Genomic DNA, 20,709 nt, shown 5'->3' with positions numbered 1-20,709 from the left:
TTTTTCCATCCTTAAAACAAACCGGTTCTGTTGGGATGTTTCCATGCTGGGTCCGTTTCTGGATGGTCGGTTAAATAAACGTGTCACGGGGAATTTTCTACCACGGGGTTGCTTCAGTTTTGAGGGCCTTGAAGCATCGACTGAGACGCATGAAGTCTTGTGACTGGAAGAGAGAGCCAGGTGCAGCCCATTTAAAATGTGCTAATTTATGTTTTTCAGCTTTCAGGATTTGTCTTGGATCTCATCCAAAAGGTAAAAGATAAATAGACACAAAAAATGTATTTTCCCAACCCGAAACATAAACTAACACTTTATCATTTGAATCTACCTCATGTTCCAGATTACATTTAGATGCATCCGATTTTAGGATGTGTTTAAGTTTGAAAAAAGTAGCCTAATGCAATTTTGTAGCAAAGGAAATATGCTATATGGTTTATTAGCAAAAGTATGTGTGTGGTGGGGTGGCACTCAGGGGAGCGCTGCCTGAGGAAGCACAATGACCTGATGCTGTAGAGATCAGTTTTTAATTAATAAGCACAATGTGAGTTGACAGGGCTATATATATATATATAAAGCAAGTTTTCATGAACATAAATTTCCAGAATGTTTAGTTTTTAGTGTTATTCATGTTTGTTCCCCACATTTCATGCTTTATTTCACAACACATTTTTACAATTGCATTCTCTATGTGGTGTTAAGAATTTGTAATATAGCCTCATCAAAAGTTATATGGACGATATATAGAGATCAACACAACAAATGAGGTGAGTGCATCAGCATTAAGTTCGTCCAAAAATCTGTATCATATCATAACATAGATAATATATCACCAGATATGGCAGTTTGTTATGAAAAGTTCAGATTTTGCTGTCTTAACCCATTGATCCTGTACAGCCACAGATAACTTCTTTTTGTCAATATTTCAAAATATGCAGTTTTAATAATGGCTTGTAATGGTAATGGTCTGTAAGGCATCAGTAAATCATTTATTGGAAAATATATCAAGGCTATTAGTTAAAATGTATAAACCTCACATTCACAACTGCTGACTTATTATTGTAATAACCATTTTTAATGACTTTTATACACGTGTCAAAAACGTCACTGGTGGATATTAACTGATCTATAAAGCATTAGAAAATGATTTATTTGCCAATATTAAAGCGGTTTACAGCTTCTAAATGTAAAAATATAAGTAATGTGTTCCACAGTCTATGAAACTTGTTTATTGTTGAGTTGTATTCAGTAAAACACAATAAAAACAGAGAAGCTGTACAAAACAGTCTTTCCAGCCTACCAGCACAATGTTAAGAAAACCAGAAGACTCAGGGAATGCACTAATGTTTTTCATGTGTTGTGCTGGCTGGTCACAGCACTGGGTCCTCTATTTGTTATTCATGAAGGAAGCTGGGTGAAGAGGCCTTCTTATGATGCACATTTCTCTCTCTCCCCCCCCTCTCTCTCTTTCTCTCTCTCCATGAAACTGCTTCACAACTAAGCAAATCATCTGTTTCAGTTGTAGTAAATACTGTAATTAATCCAGCATAATAAGCATGGTACTACTGTTTATTTTAGATATTCTTCAAATCATTTACACAGACACTCTCTCTCTCTCTCTCTCTCTCTCTCTCTCTCTCTCTCTCTCTCTCTCTCTCTTTCTCTCTTCGCCCTCTGTTGAGTCGTCAATATGCAGATCAGCCATTTCTGCCCCTGGGCTATTTTCTTTGGTAGAATTTGGAAATATGCAAATGCTTCCAACAAAAATTGCAAAGGAGGAAAAGGAAAAACCTTCATCTGGGCTCCAGGAGTTTTCCATTCAAAGAAACAGATGATTTTCTCTTGTTCATGCTCTTGCTCCTCATCTGTTTGTGTTGTCGGTCAAGGGTCTGTCTAATTAGCCTACTGTAAGAAGAGAGAGAGAAACACAAATCAGGCAGACAAAACAAAAATTAAGTTGTGAAGATGAGTTTTGTTGTTATCGCCACCATTATTAAGTTTAATAATATTCTATAACAAGATGTCCCTCTCTTCGGCTTTTGGCATGGTTTCAGGTGAAATTGAACAGTTAAAATATTGCTTTCTTTTTATTGATTCATTGTATATGTGTGTATGTTGTAGAAGCTATAAGACTATATGCAAATTGTGTCTTTCAGCTCCTCCATTGTGAGCCGTATGTGGTGTTTACAGAATACTGAACTGCACTGAAAACACTGCTGAGAGAACATAACTTATCTCCATGGCTTTCCTCCCTGCACTCTTTATATTCCACATATTCAGTGTCATCCTGTGGTTCTGATCATGAGTGTGTTTGACCTTCAGCTCTCCCTGAGTAAGAGAGATGCTTCACAGTGGGAGTCTCTACCAACCACCCCCTGCTGCGCGTTTAAATCAGAAGCAGAGGCGGCCACGGAGAGGGGACAAGGAGAGACAAACTGTGGTAGTTGGGGTACAGAGAGAGTGGGAAAAAGAGGATCTGGAGAGGGAACAGTCAAAGTATCCATTTCCAAAGTCCTTATTCAAAAACAGAGAAATAAGAGTCAAACATGATCAATAATATTCAAATTATTATATGTCTGAATGCACTGTGGTGAAAGATCTTCTATCAATAACTGATCATTTCTTATTAACTGACACTTGATGTGGGGGAATTACTCAGGGAGGGTAAAAGGACAGGAAAAGAAGGAGCTGTGTTTACCACACTGGAGAAATAGTCAATTACCAAGCCCTGCTGCGACTTATTGTAAAGGATGATACCCAATGGACAGATGCACTGGTTAAACACTGTTGTTGTTTGGCCCATTATGTATGAATAGGAGGAATTCATTTGTGAAAATTACACTCATTAATCCCAATGGATCATTCGAAAGGGGCCAAAGTGACAAGGAACAGCACAGAGAGAATACAGCCGGGTAATGGTACAAAGACATCACTCATCTCTTTTTCTTTCTCTTTTTTCACACACACACACACACACACACACACACACACACACACACACACAGGTACTTGCAGGTGTGTGTAGGGCCTGAAATGTGGTAGTTTCTGTGTCTGTAAGCATTAACATAATGGTGAAAGATGTTCTTGGAATGATGGCCCGTTACAGACGTATTTGCTGAATATTTATGCTAAACTAAAACAAAACGCACTGAGAGGAGAGACACATCTGGGCCATCATAGAAGAAAAACAGGAAATTGAGAAAAGATGAGACTCATGGGGTTCAGTGCATTTAGACAAAGTGACTGCCTATATGATATGTATAGTGCTTACATCTGACTGCAAAAAAAATTTGACAGATGAAAGTTGGGTTAAAAATAAGCAAGCCTATGAGATTTTAATTTCCTTTTAGCGTTTACTAAGGCTCATGAACTGAAATAGAAATTTTAAAAAATGACTACATTTGTGGTTTGTCTTCCCACTGTGGCATCTAATGAGTTTTTATCCATGTTCTCTCTAAAGTTCCCTCGCCGTCCTTCGAATATGACTGCAAACAGTATGACAGAGAAATTTAGTCAGGAAATACCTTCAGCTCTGCAGCCTGTGGCTACGGACAACTGTAGCCCTGTACCCAGGCCCAGTCCTGAGCCAAGTCAAACAGCGGGTGTCCCTGAAGGGCCGGTCTGGCTCAGTCTGGCTGGCCCTGCGCCTTTCATGAATGGACAGATTTCTCTCTGAAGCTCCCACCGCGGTCCACGTGGTTATAAAGGCTCTCTGTAGTTAAGATGATTTCTCAGGTGGGTTTGGAGGAAAATAAGGAAGTATCAGATACTGAAATATTAAGTGACTTCTGAACCAAGCGGCAGAATGGTTTGTAGCATTTTCATTCATGGCTCTGTGCTCCTGTAACACTACTTTCCACTGGATCATAAATACATTGCAGGAATAATAGAAGTGTTTGTAATTTATTGACTGAATTTATGACTTTTTTGTTCAATTGTGTTTGAATTATCTGAACTGTTTGAGAAGAGCATAACAAAAGAACACTCTTGAACACGTTAAAGTTATTGTCAATGTATCAGCACTAAGCAGAGCTGTGCGGATCAGCTGAGACATCAATCAAAACACCTTACAGTAGAATGTAATTAACCAAATACAATGAATACCTTTACACACAGCAGGTTAACAATGTCATGCAGCTTGGATATTAAAACGTTCCCCATAGTGAGTGGAGTTTCACATTCACGCTGCACACTACCTTACATACTTATTGGGGGTAATAAATGAAAACGTTTTTTTTTAACTTCTTGTTAAAGCGACACATTTAGTTTTTCACTGAAGTTCAGTACCGATGAAGGTTTGGAATATGAAAGATGTTGTCACTTTGTTTTTTATGTAACCTATGCATTTATGAAAAGTGCCATATTTCACTACGAGTGCACACTTTTTCAGTATGGTCAGCCCAAGTAGCGCTTCTTTGTTAGGGTATACTGGTGCACATTTTAGAAAGGGTTTGCATCGAATGTCTTTATTAACGGGTAATAAATATTTTAAAAAAATACAAGTAACAATCATACCTGTGGCATATTTGCCCCCTACTAATAATAACCATCTTGCAAGGTTGAAAGCTCTGGTAAAAGATAGTGGACCTTAATTTGTGATTGTTTTGTCAGCCTTTGGGTGGCCAGGTTATTAAAATCAATTTGATTAGCATAATATTTTTTATTTTTTTTTTATTTTAAAATTTCTCCTTAATCCATCAGCAGGACCCCTCCAATGGGCTGCTCAACCACTTCCCTTCTGGCAAACAGCTGCAGAGCATCTGGACCAAAATACATCTGTTAACAATGTATTAGCATTTACTGTACAACTGCAACTACATATCAGATTAGGGGTCATCCTAATTAAAAAGTTAGCTAAAGGCGAAGCTCTGTCTTCTTCTACTTCCGTCTTTATCCACTCTTGATGCTGCACTTTACAGAGAACTTTGATTACTCTAATTTAACAGGTCTTCCCTCAGCACTGGTCCGCACTAAGTCATTGGGCCTGCTGTACTTTTGCAGCAAAGATACAAGTTTCACATTGTACAGAGATTTAGTTTTATTGGTGGTTGTTGTGGTCTTAAAGCTTTAGTGCGTAACTTTTAGATATTAATGAAAGTCTGTTACATTCAAGCCATTGCCAAATGAGTTGCTACAAAGCTAAAGAAGACTATCAGCTCCACAAAACCCTGTGTATTTCTCAGTATGGCTATGTTCAGAAACTAGTGTTGTCCGGCGACTTTCGCACGCTGAAAGTGTGAAGATAATAATTCAATCAGGAGAGACTTCGTTGCAGATATGCAAACATTTATTAGTAAGATATCACAAAGTAATTACATACATAACTTTGGAGATTAGACTCCATTGTATACGGGGTATATATACAATTCTAAGGTTTAGGAAAACCAAAACATATCCCCCAATGGAATCTAGACACTGGTGGTGGTGGTGAAAAAAAAAAATCTGTATAGGCAAAACCGAGAAGACCGAGAACATCGTGCCGAATATGCCTGGAGGTAGAAGGGGAGGAGGCGGGTCGCACTCACATCTGAAAATACAACTGACAGAAGCAGGAGAGAGAGAACAGATTTAAAACATGGTAGTCATGCTGTGATTGGCTTGAACGTACGTGCCCGATTCTGATTGGTATACAGAAACGTAACACCCACCTACCAGCTGATCAGTTAAAGAGAAGAGAGACAACGTAATTGAAGTCTCCCTGACAGAATTTACGCTGAGCTACATTTCAATCAGGAGAGACTTTGTTGCAGATATGCAAACATTTATTAGTAAGATATCACAAAGTAATTACATACATAACTTTGGAGATTAGACTCCATTGTATACGGGGTATATATACAATTCTAAGGTTTAGGAAAACCAAAACATATCCCCCAAACTTGAAAAGAATTTAATTGATTAAATTACATGAATATACGTGCCTTAAAGCCGCTACAAATCTGTATGGTGATACAAAACAGAATGTATTAAATAATCAGTGAATAATAGAGTAATAAACACACTGAACCATGCAAGGTATTAATTCACGGCCCAAAAGGCATATGAATACTAAAACTAGGTAGTTAGGTTGTCGGCAAAACAAAACCTCGGCAAGTCAGGACGGAACAAACACAAAACTTCTGCAGTTATAAAAACAAAACACATATCAGCAATTCAGGCTGAACACAAAACCTCGGCAATTGAGTCCGGAACAACCACAGAACCTCTGCAGTTACAAAGACAAAACTTATATCCGCAATTCAGGCTGAAAACAAAACTACGGCAATTCAGGCCGGAACAACCACAGAATCTCTGCAGTTACAAAGACAAAACTTATTTCAGTAATTCAAGCTGAACACAAAAACTCGTCAATTCAGGCCGGAACAACCACAGAACTTCTGCAGTTACAAAGGCAAAACACAAAACCTCGGCAATTCAGGCCGGAACAACCACAGAACCTCTGCAGTTACAAAGGCAAAACACAAAACCTCGGCAATTCAGGCCGGAACAACCACAGAACCTCTGCAGTTACAAAGACAAAACTTATTTCAGTAATTCAAGCTGAACACAAAAACTCGTCAATTCAGGCCGGAACAACCACAGAACTTCTGCAGTTACAAAGGCAAAACACAAAACCTCGGCAATTCAGGCCGGAACAACCACAGAACCTCTGCAGTTACAAAGGCAAAACTCATATCAGCAATTCAGGCTGAACACAAAACCTCGGCAAATCAGGCCGGAACAACCACAGAACCTCTGCATTTACAAAGGCAAAACTCATATCAGAAATTCAGGCTGAACACAAAACCTCGGCAATTCAGGCCGGACAACCACAGAACTTCTGCAGTTACAAAGACAAAACTCATATCAGTAATTCAGGCTGGACACAAAACCTCGGCAATTCAGGCCGGAACAAACACCAAACTCGGTAGTTATAAATGCAAAATACACCTCAGCAATACAGGCTGAATACAAGACTAAATCTCGTCAATCCAGGCCGGAACAAATACCGAACCTCTCCAGTTATAAAAGGCAAAATACATCAACAATTCAGGCTGACACATCACAAAACATCAGGGATTCAGGCAGGAACAAACAAAGAACCTCTGTAGATACAGTAGAAGAAAATAAAATCTTAATTGATCAACACAGTCAAGACAATACATCACCCATCCATTATACCACCACCAGTTATATGCAATCTTACCACAATCAAGGTTTAAGAGATCTTTGGTTACAGATGATGTCTTCAACATCAGGCGAATATAAGAGTATGCAGAAAAAGACCACCGTCCGAGTCAGGCTGAACACAAAACCTCGGCAAATCAGGCCTCTACCTCAGAGAGCTCATCTACAAGATGGCGCCTGTGTTTGGCTATGCGTCGGTCACCTTTCTGCTCTCTCATACATTTGTAATCTTCCTTGTGATTTTCCTTGTGTCAACCCTATCAACTACCAGTTATGTCTCCGCAATCATACAGTATGATCGGGCCGCGTTGCTCCGCATTAAGGCACATATGCAGGACTTTTATATTACCCGGGACAGATTTTCTGAGTTTTTCCCTCCAAAACTGGAATGCCACGCGTCATCGCCGGAATACCTGTTGCTTACCCGGCGCCGCGGCAGGAGAAGGAAGCGGGGATTCAGGGATGGGGTCCAAGTTTGGAGGAGAAAGTTGCGATCCCGTGGATTTTCATCTGTGCCGAACGGATCCAGAGCTCCTGGGAGTGAGCGGTGCCTGAGGCCGGTTCCGGTCTGCGAGTCAGATCGGGACGCGGTCTGTGCGTCATCGCCTGTGTGGAGCACCTCCGACCGGATCTTCCCCACCCGGCGTGTTTGCCACCGTGCGCCCCGCCAGCGTGTCCTGTGCCCGGTTACCTGTCGGACGGATCATGTCATCCAGCATGTCCCAGGCCAGCCCTTGTCACGCACACGCTCTACTAGGATTGCACTTCTCAATGCGCGCTCCATTGCGAGCAAGGCTTTTACCCTGAACGACCATTTCACTAATGAGAACTTGGACTTTCTGTTCATTACGGAGACGTGGCAGCGGGAGAACGAGCACTTTCATCTTAAAGAACTATGCCCCCCGGACAGCTTTGTGTTTGGGACTCGTCGGCTCGCGCGCCGTAGAGGCAGACTTGCGCTGGTCTTTCGGGATTCTTTCTGCTGCAGTTTGATGGACACCGCTTCGTTCAACTCCTTTGAGCTGCAGATGTGTAAGGTTGGGAAAATACACCCCTTTTACTGTGTTTTAGTTTACCGACCTCCTGGTCCAGCACGTATATTTCTTGATGATTTCTCTGAGTTTTTAACGTCTATCATCAAACTAGATCGTGTTTTAGTCCTTGGGGACTTTAATCTGCATATTGACGATCCCTCTTGTTCGACTGCAGCTGAACTGTTGACTATTATGGATTCTTTCAATTTTGTACAGCATGTTTCTGGCCCCACGCATAAAAAAGGCCACACGTTAGATTTGGTTTTCTCTTGTGGCCTAAACATTGATAAACTGAGTGTTGAAGAATTTCAAATTAGTGACCACTGTTGTATTTCTTTTAATTTGTCACTTACCATGATGCCTACTGTCTGTAATGTTGCAACACAAAAACGCATCATTAGTGAGTCAACACCTAGTGATTTCTCTGCCTCTTTTGACTCTCGCTCCTTTGTTGAATGTGATGATGTTGATTCATTTGTGTAAAGTTTCAACAACCACTGTCTGTCGGTTTTGGATATGGTAGCGCTTGTTAAAATGATTTCAGGGTCACAGAAAAAGGCCCTCCCATGGATAAATGATAACATTTGTAGTCTTAGGAGAAAATGTCGGAAGACAGAGCGTCTGTGGAAAGCCACTAAATTAGAGGTACACAGACTCCATTTAAAAGACATGATGCTGGATCTGAATGAATTGATAAAGCAGGCTCGCTCAGCTTATTTTTCTAATCTTGTGTCAGGAAATAAGAAAAATCCAAAAGTCTTGTTTGACACTATTGAAATTCTTACTACACCTTCGGCTCCTCTTGTGCCTGTGTACACGCATGAGGACTGTAACAACTTTTTGTCGTTTTTTTTTAACAAAGTACATGACATTAGGGCCAGTGTAAATTCTCCATGCCAGCTGACCACCTTCATGGAGCAGCACAACTTGTTTGATACTTTTCAGTCTGGTTTTCGAAAATTACACTCCACTGAAACAGCCCTTATCAAAGTCTCTAGTGATGTGATGATGGCAGCAGACTCTGGCCGTTACACTGTACTTGTACTTCTTGATTTGACTTCTGCTTTTGACACTGTGGATCACAGTATACTGATCAATCGGCTTCAGAATGAGATGGGACTATCAGGATCTGTCCTTCAGTGGTTCTCTTCCTATATTCATGACCGAACCTTTAATGTTGCTGTAAACAATGTACAGTCTGATGTGACCAATTTGTTCTGCGGAGTGGCACAAGGGTCAGTTTTAGGTCCTATTTTGTTTTTACTGTATATTTTGACACTTGGTCAAATTATTGGTTGTTTCAAGGATGTATCATATCATTTCTATGCCGACGATGTCCAGTTGTATTGTTCTTTTAATGATGCTGAGTTCCATCGTTTGTCTCTGTTCCTAGAGTGTGTGTCCTCTATCAAAGACTGGCTGGCCACTAACTACCTGCAGATAAATTCAAACAAGACTGAAACGCTGATCTTTGCTCCAGACCATAAGATCCCGCTGATCAAACAGCACCTTGGCTCTCTGGGCCCCTCTGTCAAATCCAGCCTCAGAAACCTGGGGGTTGTGTTTGACCAGGCCATGTCTTTGGAGACACACTCAAAACAGCTTGTCCGAAATTGCTTTTATCATCTTCGGAACATCTCTAAAATTCGCAAAATGTTGTCAAAGAAGGATCTGGAAATGATAATTCACGCTTTCATATCAACAAGACTTGACTACTGCAACTCTGTTTTTACCTGTCTGAATAAGTCTGCACTGAACAAACTGCAAATTGTTCAAAATTGTGCTGCTAGACTTTTAACAGATGCCCCTCGAAGGTCTCATATCACTCCAGTCTTGTCGGCTCTCCATTGGCTCCCTGTAAAATTCAGGATTGATTTTAAGATTTTAGTGCTGACTTTCAGAGCCTTAAACGGTCAGGCCCCACAGTACATCCTGGACCTTTTGAAGCCGTATTTCTCTGGCCGGACTCTTCGGTCTTCTGGCCAGAACTTGCTTGTAGTCCCTAAGACTCGTTATAAGACCCGAGGGGACCTCTCTTTTCAGTCTGTTGCTCCCAGACTGTGGAACGCCCTGCCCCTGTCCATGCATCTGGCAGACTCTGTTGTCTCTTTTAAAAAGGATCTGAAAACATGTTTATTTAGGAAAGCCTTTGGTTGATGGGTTTTCACTAGTGTCACTTTAATTTTACATATGTATATACATTTTATATTGTTTGTTTTACCTATTCGTTTGTACAGCACTTTGTGATTTTATCTGTGAAAAGCGCTTTATAAATAAATTTTACTTACTTACTTACTTACTTGTTGCAGAGAAGTACTGGAGACCCCTTGACTTGCAGCAGTAGTAGCAGCCCCTATTCTAACGAATGACTCATATAACACTTTGTTGAAATGTTAGCTTTGATAAGGACTAGTGATGCTGATTAAACCAACATTTCGACATAGGGAAATCTACGGTAATACTCTGACATCTGTAAGATAGATACTTAATCATAGCTTTCAATGGGCAAAACTGTGTGTCTGTGCGGGCAACAATGATTGAACCAGAGCATCTACGTTAAGAAGGCTGAACACAAAACAAAACCTTGGCAATTCAAACACAGAACCTCTGCAGACTTTTACTTTAATACTTAAAGTACATTTAGAAACGGTTACTGTTACTAAAGGGTTATCATTGTACTTTTACTAAAATAAATATATGCCTGGTTATTTGTACTGTGAGATTCAGTACTACATCCACCACTGTTCAGAGATCAATACACCACAACCAGTTATAAGCACGCTTACCTGGATTATGCCTAAAAGATCTCTGGGTTGCGAAGACGTCACGAATGTAAAAGGAGTAAACAGAGGAAGACCATATGCCGAGTTGTTGCAGGGACGTACATGAAATGCCTTGATTTCCCGCATTAGTAGCTGCCTCTATTCTGAATGACTGACCTGAATAAACTGAGGTAAAACTTAAATAACTAAATGATGGCTAAACTGAAATATACCCGAAAACCTCTAGTATGAGCATAAGCAATGAGTAGTTAATCTTAGATTAAAAGCAATGAAAAGAAGCAGTGTCTCTGAGACTTAGAAGGTTAGGGTTGTAAGGAGTACAACTAATGAGGTCAAATGTCATGAGTTAGCTGCGTACAAGGTCAGTGATAACGTCACTTAATGCACTGCATAATGAAGAGTTACAATTGAGTATTTACCCATGCTGCGAGAAAAAACAGGTTAAACATGCTGCAATAAGAAGCAATTTGACCGTGCATAATATGAAGTATAACTGGCCGTGCTGCAAAGATATCGTGTAAAACATGCTCATAATGAGACATTGCTATGAGGAGATCTATAGGGTGTAGCTATGAACTGTACAACTTGCTGCTACAATTCAATCAATAACATAAGACAATAACGACCACCTTTTGCCCAGTAAGATGGACTACCACCATAGGGTGACTACCTGTCCCGCATAGCGCGTGCGCGCACAGCGTTTGAAGCCCAAATCATGCGTCCCGCAAATTGAGACCGTGTCACGCATAATCAATGCTTGCTCCAAAAAAAAGTTGGTCGCTCTATATCCTCGAGCCCCAGGCAGCCAAACGAACATTACTTGACAGTTCAGCACGCTTCTGTTGCCACACCCACCCCTCAGTTGAACTGCTGACTAGGTTGTTGTCAACTTTTTCGTTGTTGTCATGACAGCGCACGCAGCCGCACGTGCATACCAGACACACTGGGAAGGAACTTTTAGATGCGCGCTTTCCAATTCGAAAAATGGAGAAAGAGACTGAGTCTGACTCTGAGGCACCACCATCATCAATTAAAAACAGAAGGTGTGGGTACAAGAAAGACTGGGAAAATGAATATTTGTGGCTGAAAGGTGTTGAGGGGGATACCGAGAGGGCTTTTTGTAACCTTTGCAAAACGTCCTTCTCAAGTTCACCATCCTTCCTCCCCCTTCTCGTTCCGTGAACCTCTGGAGTTGTGAGTTAAGACTTTTTTTTTTTTAACTGTTCCTGTGGTGTTCAGCAACTACAATTCCTGTTAATCCTATAATTTTATATTATAATTTATTTAAAGTGAATAAATTGTAATGAAAAATAAAATTAAATAGCTAAAGTAAATCGTAAGTGGAAGTGCATCTGTCAATTCATTGAATGTTCAAAATATTATGAATCTTTATTTAGAAAAAAATACACATTGGTTGGCCTATTCATGAGCATACATCAGCAATTACACATGTTTAGGGAAATAGGGCATTATTAATATACCATGTAAGGTGGTATGTGCTAGAAATGGGTAAACCACTATCAGTGAGTCTGCCCGTGGGGTGGGGGCGCCGCCGCGCCAGGCAGTGTCCCACATTGTCCCTCAGAAACATACCCCTTGTCCCCCCTTGGGCTTATTAGCAGGTGGTCACCCTATACCACCACCATACTTAGGATAGGGATTCCCCCAAAACTACTATAAATATTATGCTGAGAATACTTGCTTTGAAAGACCATATATGAAACATAATGTGAGTTACCCACCATGAGTGAGCATACCGCACAAAACGTTAGTAAGCAGGCAACAACGACGATGAGTATATTTATGCACAAATGCAGAATATAAGTGCCTTATGCATTCTGCTGACGTCAGCATGACTACTGACAAATATCACGACAGCTCCGAAGACAAACCTTAACGTGTCATTCCCTAACGAGAAAGAATCTTACACCTGCCCAAGTATTAACCAGTACTTAAGCCCAGAAACATCACGAATATGGGACAAAAACACTTACGTACCTCCTATGCCCATTAGATGCTAACAAGTACTCACCCGCCGTAGCATCCAGTGACTGCCATATGACGTCACTTGACACCAATAACTTACATCTGGAGCGTTAAAGACTTAATTCGTACATTTATCTGAAGAAACACAATGTATAAATGCTCCATAGCTTGTATGTCACAGTGTGCTCCATAACAGACGGTTTATAGTAAAAAAGGCTACCGTTACTTGTAAGATAAATAACTAATGTTAACTAGCATTCTAGTTAACAACAATTACCCCTTGCCATCAGAAGACTACAACTTCAGACAGGATGTTCATACCACAACTGCGTAGGCAAGCTCAGTTTGCAGCTGCGCAGAGCGCTCAGCCCTAACATTCTTCAGTGTCACCATCCAGCTAATACATCCATGTCCAGAGCAACACCTGTTGAAAAACTGAATCCACCGTAAATGCGCAAGTAAATGCGCTCGTGAATTTTAGAACGTCAGCCGACACACTAAATAAAATAAAAAATGTCGGAAAAACTAAAAAGCAGCTTGCCTAGTGAGCCCATAGAGAAAAGACGTGCCTGTCTAAGTGCACAATTAACCTTGATGCATGTATAGAAGTAAAACGACGTCCCCGCTGTCTCTATCAGAGAATTTACGGTAAATAGGCCCCAGAGATGCAGAGGAATCTGCGGCAGAAGCCAGAGTTTAGACAGAGCCCGGAACTCCAGGCCACAGCAACCTGATCCGCATTACTGGTGGGCGGCAAACATGAATGAACAAATATGCCCGATGAGATAACTTGACTTCGAAGGGTTGGATTATCCAGCTGAGTTGACATGCCGGTTCCTCTGCCATAATGAACCCGACCGAAATACGTGCAACGCCACGGCTGAGAGTCGCACTGGAGGCCAGCTGCAGTTCAGAGCGGGCCGTGCGGCGAGTCGGGAACTACGAACAAGACAAAATCCCCGGGACTGCAGTCGTGTGAAAGTACTTCTGGAGTGATTTCTGCCTGCCAGGCTGCTACTGTTTGCACCCGCGTGCATGCGCCAGGGCTACGGAAAAACTGCTTGCAGGACAACTGCGAGAGAGAAATCTTCTAGGATAGACATCATTTGCTACCACACGAGATGCGGCCGGAAAAGGTGAATTGAAATGTGCTGTTAACCTGAAATGACACACAACGCCGTACCAGACGCAACACAGAAAAACACTAATGCCATAAGCCAACAACTACTAGTCGCACTCGCACTCTCGTCTGAAAATACAACTGACAGAAGCAGGAGAGAGAGAACAGATTTAAAACATGGTAGTCATGCTGTGATTGGCTTGAACGTACGTGCCCGATTCTGATTGGTATACAGAAACGTAACACCCACCTACCAGCTGATCAGTTAAAGAGAAGAGAGACAACGTAATTGAAGTCTCCCTGACAGAATTTACGCTGAGCTACATTAAATTGTGTTTTAATCCTCCTTGGATTATTTGTCCTCCTTGGCTACTAGCAACTGTGTAGAGGAGGGGTGGGGGTGGTGCGCGATCACCGAAGGCTTGTATCACGTGGGTGCGCCAACAGTTTTGTTGTCATTACTTAGAATTCCTCATGGGGGAGACAGAAACTACGCACTATAGCTTTAAACTTTAATACCTGACTGCACAAATTTCCAGATTCCAAGCCGCACGAGCACCCTCACATGTATACACTGACAGAGTGTGGAAATCAATATCAATCGAGGGCCACAACTTTAACCTATGACAAGCCTTTGTTGGTTGCAATGTTTGACTTCTCACCCTTGAGAACATGTCCAACAGACCCAGCAGCTCACCTTGTGCCTTCCGACTGGCCCCATGCGCTAACCCCACACAGGCAGCATCAGAGACAACCTTGACATGCACGCAATGAAAACAGAGCCTACATCAGCGTCTTTCTTTGATGTACATTATCAAAGACCTTTCTCCTCCTCTTCTCCTTGGACCAAAGGCTACTATTGTTTTTGTTGTTGTTATTGGTATTGTTTTCCACCCTTATAACACAAAGCAGTCTGACCATGACTCTGATGCTAATGCGGAGGTGGAGAGGGTGTTTTAATGAGCTGAAGAGTAGATCAGAGGGGCTTGGGGGGTTAGAGAGTGGGAGTAAGTAGCACTGACTGAACATCAAAACACAGCTAGTACTCCAGCTTCTGCTTTTCCCCAGCCATGACCTTTCATATATAGGATGTAACATGAAAATTATGAATTTCTGCTGAAGAGTAAACAATAAGCTACAGAGAAGAAAAAAAACTGAGGTGGTGTTAAAAAAACAAAAGCATAAATTTAGTAGAGGAGATCATTTAGTTTGGCCACCAGTAATATGAATATTTTTTTATTCCTGACTGAAATAGATAGTGGTGACAGAGAAAAGGTGTAAAGGCCAGCACTTAAAGCAGCAAAATTCTGTAGTGAAATCAATTCATTTCAATGGTATTACCACTATCAGTGGATTCGCATGCAGGGGCAGTTATGATACAGGAGTCGATGGCACAGATATGTATTTTAAAGCAAGTTCGCTACCTCAGCAAGCTTTTCTTTCTCGTTCAATTACTCTCTTGAATAAAAATGATGTTCATTCCTGTGAACAAAATGCCATGGGGAGTAAACAGCCCAGTAAAGAGAAAATAGAAAGAAGCTCAGGTATTATGACTGACTAGTGCTAGCATGTTCCCGGCTGGCTTGTTAGCAGTTAGTTTGCCAGCTAAAGTAGTTTAACTAGACCTGTGAGTCGTCACTACGTCACCAATCATTCTAGAAGATAAGATTAGATGATTAGATTCAGCTTTATTGCCATTGCACATGTCACAAGTACAGAGCAAATAAATGTAGTAAGTGTCTAATCATTAGTGCTTAAGCAGTGATTAAATACATATTAAATAATGTGCTACAGTATGAATAAATAACACATGCTACAGTGTATATACAGAGTGCAAGGTATGAATGATATATAAGTATATAGATATGTCTATTTGAGTGTCTATTACTACAGGTATGTACAGGCTATGACTATGGTAATACAGAATAAATAACTATACAGAACCACATATTTGTGTGCCATTTTCTTTAGAAGAGTGAGAAATCTCAGAAAGCTGCAGGTTAGAGTAAAATCGGTGCCAGAGGGACTGCAGTTGCTAAGAAATCAGAGGCGGCAGTATGTACATCAAGTCCTCAACAGCACAGGAAAATGTGCACATATTGTAGAGTGGGGAGGAACAGGGGCTCACAAGGGGCCCATAAACTATTTTGGCCCAGGGCCCCCCTAGCAGGTTAATCCGGCCATGCACTGACTCACCATACAATTAATTTATATTAAAAAATGGCTGGTTAAGTAAAAAAGACGCAGTCTACCCTGTGAGTGAGAAAAGGTAAATAATGCTCCCAGAAAAGTATAAAGTAGCATATAACAGAACAAAACAACTTCTAAACTCTTCATTCATAAAAAAATAAATAAAAATAGACACCGGATTTTAATCACACTGTCTGCACTGATTGTTTGAGGAGCAAATCTTTCAGAAATCATTTCAACACAAACTGCGAGTTTTATGCAAAGATGGACAAAAGCTTTACAGGAGACAATAAATCTGAAATGATTGGGAAAGAAAATACTGTCTGAACATCTCAAACGTTTTGTTACATCAAAACACTTTGTTGCTTTGTTTTGTTAAAGAAGACTGAAAGTTACTTTCTACTTGTGATCCTCAACTTCTAAAGTTCTTCTGTCCCCTTGTTCCAGCACCGCTCCCAACTTTTTGGAGTAGTTTTCCTGAGATGCACTGTAAATATATAGTTACTCTAGGTGAGTCTGTCCTCACCACTGCCAGATCCAACACTCATCCTCCTGAGCTCCCGCTGAGATGATCGGTTTGAAGCATCTCTTGCTTCTCAACTGTTCGTATAATGAGACGCGACAACAAAACTTCTACCAGTACAGAAGTCTTACAGGAAGCAAGAGTTTGCACAGGAATGAACTAGCTTCACACAGCCGTGTTTCAGCATTATTGTCAGAAATCAGACTCTCTATGGTTACATTTCAAGTTATTCGTCTCATCAGACACCTGACAGGCTTTGATTCTTAGACGCTGCTTCATCATGTTCTCCAGCTTCAGATCTACATGCTGATCATTTCCAGAAGAATTATTGAGGAGTACGACTTAAGACACGTTTGTTTATAAAGTATTAATTTTCATTGGGACCTCTACAGTGACTATGTATGTATCATCACTATTGGTGTTACAGGTGCATTAAAATGCAAAGCACAGAAGATGTGAGGTACAATTGTTCTTAACACAAAGATTCATGTTCAACTTGAATTTGTTTCCTCCTGTGGATAGCAATCTGTAGAAGATATTAAACATTACTTATTAGAGAGAATGTCAGTGTTGTGACTGACAATGAAAGCTAAACACATGCTAAGGACTCTGTGAGGTCTACTTAGGCATAGTGGTGCATTGAGCTAAACACTAACAGGTGTAACGCTTACCATATTTACCATTTGCTAATTAGCACTACATGTGCTAAATGGGAATGTTTTGCAGATATTTGGATATAAACTTAATTCAATTTGACCTGATGATGATGCTAACTGAAAAGTTATCACCCATGTTATTACAATTCATCCCGAAGAGGACTTGTGTTATCGGTCTGTTCTAGCTGTCCTGTTATGACGAGGAATTTGCAATGTCGCAATTGCAACAATTCACGCAAATTCAACCAATCACGTGACTCGCAACTTTGACCAATCACCGCAAATTTGACCAATAACCAGAGTTTCTCGCGACTTCAACCAATCTCAGCAGTCCCATGTGCCAGACTTTGGTCAGTATGTGACGCTGAGAGCCACTGACCAAACGGGAGTGAGAACGGGTTGACGTTGATGTCGCCAAATTCATTTCCTTGTTTCTGATATGAAGACGAGACGTGTGTGACTCCAACATCTCACATTTACCAACAAAACCTACAGCGCAAGACCATGTAAAACATTTCAGACCGTCCTGCCAACCTGTATACATTTTAACATCAATGTACGCTGTAACAATTTTTCACTGTCAAGTCGCTGAATGCTGCTGCTATTTCAATCCTGTCGGCTCTCTGCAGAGAGCGGGGCTGCTGCTCACTTCCCCCCGCGACTGACACACACAAACACACACGTGGATGCAATAAAAACCAGAGATAAGACGTACAGGAAACCTAAATTGAGGACAGATACGATCTTTTGCAACTTAATTGCAACAAAAATACAAAAGACATTGCAACTTTTAGCGCAATTTTTTACAAAATCAGGCATTTTGGGCCGCAACAATCTCAAAAAAAGGCTGCGAGCAATAGAAAACGGGGAATTTATCAAGAGTCTCAGAGTCTTAAACCAGGTTAGAGTTCAAAACAGAGAGCAGTGTACTTGAACAAGGCAAATGGTAGTAAGGAAAAGAAAGGACTTGTTTACCTTTCCTCCCCTTCTGGGTGGAGGGGGATTCATTAGCTGCTGTGTAAATCAATCTGCTTCTCCTTAAAGGCCTGTCAATTTAGCCCTGATGTCTGGCAGCCTGACATTGCTTGCTGGATATTTAACTTGAAAGCCAATTAATCATCATGATTAATTCACTCACAAACCACATGGAACTGTTTGACTTTACCTTATGGAATAAGAGCCAAATTCTCTGAATTTGAAAAGAAAGAAATGTGAAGAATTGTAAGTCTCACAGCTCCATTCACTCTTGATCAGCCTCTCAATACACAGTTTCAGCTGCAACTCACACTCTCCTCCTCTCTACCAGTGTTGCACAACAAACCTAAAGTTCCATCTTTTTTACACACACTTCTCTTCACTTCAGATCGTGGTCCATGATTATAGAATGATTCTTGTAATTGGTTTTGCTCTTCAAATCTATAATGTTAACACTGGCTTGAACTGTGAATATACATTTGCTTGCACATATAATGAAGTAACTTCAGTGTGTAGAAAAACAGCAATTTTAAACACTGCATACTAAGCTAATTCACTGAGGCAAGGCAGACTTCAATCCATACATTTAGTGTGATAAGTTTGGTGAACTTTGGGAGGTCTTATGACAATTAAAATGGAGATCACACCTTAAAAATAAAAATTTCATAATGTCATTACAAATTCTGCACAAAGTGTCTCGAAGCTGACTCAACAAAGTAATGAAGTCAAAGGTTGAATGATTCATGACACAGATTGGCTGACTGATGACTTCCTGTTCCAGCTGCTGCTTTATAGCCACATACTATAAGAGGACATGAGCAGCAGATCAATCAATCATACCCCCCCCCCGGCAATAGCACGCCATTGTGAAAACATTCTTTAGTTGCAGTCTAATCACTTTTGAAGCAGCAAATGATCACTGTCATTGTAGAGTCCAAGTGTAAAGGCTGACACCTCTGCTGCCAGACTCAGCTCATTTCACTCTGTCTGTGCACGTATGCCAAAGGATTCTTTGTGTGCCGGAGCATCTGTTAAACACATGTCACAACTTTAAATTATGCCTGAGGTACATATGCAGGCTGGACTGAACATTTCTGCCCATTCCTGAGAAAGAAAGAGACACAATTACCTTCACGAGACAGTGTGAAGACTGTAGATGTAGATGGGATGTTATCGCTGGAATCTAAAAGTTTAACATGACTCTAATCAATATTTTTATAGTAATGGATCATATAATTGTATGTGGAAGAAATTGCTCGTATAGTGACAAACACAGATAATTATCACCCCTCAGCTAAACAGTGCTTTATAGCATCTTCAAGGTCATTGTATTGGTTTTCCACCCCTGATCAGCCTTATTTCAAGCAGCAGCAGGCAACAAAAACAAAAAGCTATTCTAAACCGACTGCATGCTTCCTGCTCAGCATCAAACAACAGACAGACAAAATTAGCAACACGCTGGTAAACACATTTGAGCATTTAGCCACTAAGGAGCCGGATACTTTCTTCAGAGGTTGGTATAGACCAAAATACTGGACTTACATTCGACAGGTTGCCAGAGACTCAACTCCAAATAATTATGTTGCTTCGTAACACCACCATGCAGCTGTAAATTCTCTCTTGCCCACCAAATGTGTGTTAATCCGTGGCTTTATTGATGCATAAATACTTTACTTTCTCCTGTTTACTACAAACAGCAGTGCTGTGCCGTTTTAGGACACCGGCCATTTTAGTTAAAAAAAAGATAAAAATAAAAATAATTATACATTTGTGATTGCTAGGGTTGGGTATCATGTCCAGAAATAGCGCCATGTTTAATTGTTAAGTTGGAACCAATAAGCAGAACTGAAATAAAAAAAAAAATCAGCTGTAACCCCAAAGTTCCTTCAAACCAAAAAGAATTACAATAGAGTTCTTCTTCGTCTCATATCCGAATAGCTTCTTCTACTACACACTTTTTTGAAAGTTGATGTGCGACAGAACAACTTGTCTTCACAACTCTGAAAGAAGTTGATCAGTCACATTAGAGGTCTTTTAATGAATTGATCCACCTGTCTTGATAACCCCCCCCCCCCCACCCACCACCACATGCAACCTCCCACTGAGCCGAACTCTGCACTGAACTGTCCGCAACGCATGCAGGACATGAAAGCAACTGCAGACCCTCCACGTGGGCTTCATCGGATCTTAATTAAAAAGCCTTGCATATTATTTGCTGTAACAAAGGGAAGTTGGGGGTTCATTTAAATCCAATTAGGCCTGTGCTGATGCCTCAGGA

This window comes from Sander lucioperca, chromosome 8 (assembly GCF_008315115.2).
Source record: "Sander lucioperca isolate FBNREF2018 chromosome 8, SLUC_FBN_1.2, whole genome shotgun sequence".
NCBI classification, from domain to species: domain Eukaryota; kingdom Metazoa; phylum Chordata; class Actinopteri; order Perciformes; family Percidae; genus Sander; species Sander lucioperca.
The sequence above is the reverse complement of the archived record's forward strand: the minus strand, read 5'-3'. Positions refer to the sequence as shown.